This window comes from Ammospiza caudacuta, chromosome 15, assembly GCF_027887145.1.
Source record: "Ammospiza caudacuta isolate bAmmCau1 chromosome 15, bAmmCau1.pri, whole genome shotgun sequence".
Lineage (NCBI taxonomy): Eukaryota > Metazoa > Chordata > Aves > Passeriformes > Passerellidae > Ammospiza > Ammospiza caudacuta.
Genome location: NC_080607.1, coordinates 13,404,820 through 13,407,979, shown reverse-complemented (window position 1 = coordinate 13,407,979; position 3,160 = coordinate 13,404,820).

Sequence of the window (3,160 nt, the reverse complement as noted above, 5' to 3'; positions counted from 1 at the left end):
CCAGGTTTGGGCAGCATCACTCCCTGCTTCCAGTCACCCACAGCTGGGAGCAGTCCCTAAGGAGGCGAATGGCACAGGGAGGCACAGCTCAAAACTGGGATCCTCTTGTTCCTGTGGAGCCCTCAGCATCCCGGGGAGGACAAAAAGATCCTGTTCCTTGGCTTTGGAACACACTGTTGCTGTAAGCACTGTAAAGGAAGTACCTCTGGACACAGCCCCTGTGACATCTGGGCTAAGTCAAATGCTGAGAATTTATCCAAGTGCCTTCTAGGATGGGGTACAGCTACTTGGGTAGATTCTATAATTACCTTTAAATGATCTTTTTATCATTTAAATAACGCTCTTTTCTATTGGATTGCATCCTCACCCATAATTATTACATTGCAATGAAAAACAAAAAGCTTGGTTCTCTAACAAATAGCACAGCAAGAGGTTTTCTGTCCTGAAGAGCCCAGTGCTGGAGCTGAGGGAGGCTGAGCCCCCATCAGTGCCACTCCCAAGCAAGTCCCCACTGTGGGGAGGATCCCCCATCCCTGCAGCTCCCTGCTCCCACCAGGGTCTCTCTGTGCCCCCTCAGGTGGATTAATCCAAATTCCATGTGAAACAATGTCAAACCCTTTGCAAAACCCCAGGAATATTAGAGCTACCTAATAACCATGACTAAGCTAATGAATTCAGATGTCTGTGGATCTGTGTTTCATAAATCCATTAGTTTTATCCCCAGCCTTTAATTCTTCCTCATTTGAATTCCCTTTCACCTACATCATTATTTAGGCCAGGATTACTGGCTTGTAGTTATCTGGGACACGAGGACAGCCTTTTGAAAATATAAACCAGCTAGTGTCCAACTTTTCTGGTGTTGATTAAAAACAAACATCTGCAGACCTCAATCTTCTGAGCCACTCAGACATGAGTGATATGGACACTGATTTCTAAGTGTACCCCCTGACAAGGCAGACATCATTTACTACACTGTTGATTAGAGATGGAACAGGAACGATTTGATCTCCCATTACAGAGATAAAGCACATCATTCTGTCTTTCCAAATGCCCCAAAGAAATACTGACCAGATCTCACTGTGCTGACTGAACTGTGTCACCCAGTGATGAACACACCAGCTGGCACTATTTTTTTTTCTGTTTAATGATATTTAAAATTTTTGTCCTTACTCTTGATAGCCACAGATTTAAGCTCTTGGCCCTCATCAGCAGGCTGAGCTTCATCATTCCTGATACAGATCATTGGCTAATCAGCTTCGTTTACAAATTACTCCTTTCTGGAGTTTTTTTGAATATCTTCTCTGACCTGGCTCCTAGATCTGGAAATCCCTTCAAGGCAAAGCCAATATCTCTTTATAACAAATTCCAGGGGCTTGTCCACATGGTGATCTCTACCTAAAAATTTCCAAACCCTTTCTGTTTATATTTTAGCTTTCCAGCAATTCCAAGCTGCAGAGGCAGCCTTATGGAAGCTGCTGTAGGGCTGTATGGCTGTAAATAATGATGATATTGATGAAAATGCCCTTTGTCAGCCCATATTGGACATAACCAAGGGTTGGTCACCAGTTCCTAAGCAACCACAAAACTCCTGTCCATCAAACCAAGTCCAGAACAGGCTCCAGGTGTCCTTGGGTCAAAATATCTTCCATGTTAGGAAATTATTAGCTCATTATGAGAAAGCCTTGCAGTGTTTTAATTACTGGCTGCACGAGACTTCCAGCACAAGTCACCTTTGGGAATGATTGCAGTTTTCTTCTTGCAGGTTGTCATTGGGAGGAGGATCCCCCTCCCTCATCCCCAGGGTTCAATAGCAAACGCATCCACACACATTTTCACTCCCCCAGTGTGAAGCAAGAGGTCTTACAGAGCTACAGATGAAAGCTCTCCCTGCTCCTGAAGATGGATATCTCCCTTCCCAGTCAGGTGATTTCCAGATTTTCAGCTTCCCAGCATTTCTGATCACATTTCTGAGTAAGGAGTTATTTGTTGGAGCTGAATCTCTCCAGGTTTCCGCTCCTATCTGCTTGTATTAAGCCACTTCAAATTTCCCTCTGGGCAGAAATTAAATTTGAATCAGGAAAATCTTGATGGAAAATAACATTCTCTCTCCAAAGGATATATTATTTTTTTCTTCAGTTAATTAAAAAGTGAATTAGACTCATCCTTTTCCAAAGTTTCTTGAGTGTCAGGAGGTTGTGGGTAACCAAGAAGCAGCAAAGACAATTCAAAAAAGAATGAAACAGCCCTTTGCAGCAGGAGATGAAAGAGTCAGCACAAGAAAAACCCAAATTCTTGGCACCCTTCAAAGGACCTGAGTGTCAGCAGCCAACCAGCAGGAGGGCAGGGTGGAAACAGAGATCACAGCGAGGTTTGGTCACCTGGACCTGCTCTCACATCTCAGCAAGGGCCTGGGAGAAGGATGTCCCAAAATGTCCAAAATTAGAAAAGCCACAGACACTGGGCAAAGGAAAAAACTGCAGAGAGCCACAGTGCTAGGTGTCCTGCATGTCCTCTCCAGAGGGCACGTGGCCACTGCAGTGCAGGCACCACCGGGCAGGGTCTGCAGCAGCCAGACCAACCCAAACCAAACCAAACCAAACCAAACCAAACCAAACCAAACCAAACCAACCCAAACCAAACCAAACCAAACCAAACCAAACCAAACCAAACCAAACCAAACCAAACCAAACCAAACCAAAACAAGCCAAACCAAACCAAACCAAACCAATCCAACCCAAACCAAACCAAACCAAACCAACCCAAACCAAACCAAACCAACCCAACCCAAACCAGACCAAACCAAACCAAACCAAACCAAAACAAGCCAAACCAAACCAAACCAAACCAAACCAGACCAAACTAACCAAACCAAACCAACCCAAACCAAACCAAACCAAACCAGACCAACCCAAACCAAACCAGACCAGACCAAACCAGACCAGACCAGACCAGACCACACCAAACCAAACCAGACCACACCAAACCAAACCAGACCACACCAAACCAAACCAGACCACACCACACCAAACCAAACCAACCCAAACCAGACCAGACCAGACCAAACCAGACCAAACCAAACCAAGCCAAACCAACCCAACCCAACCCAAAACAACCCAAACCAAACCAGACCAGACCAAACCAAACCAAACCAACCCAAACC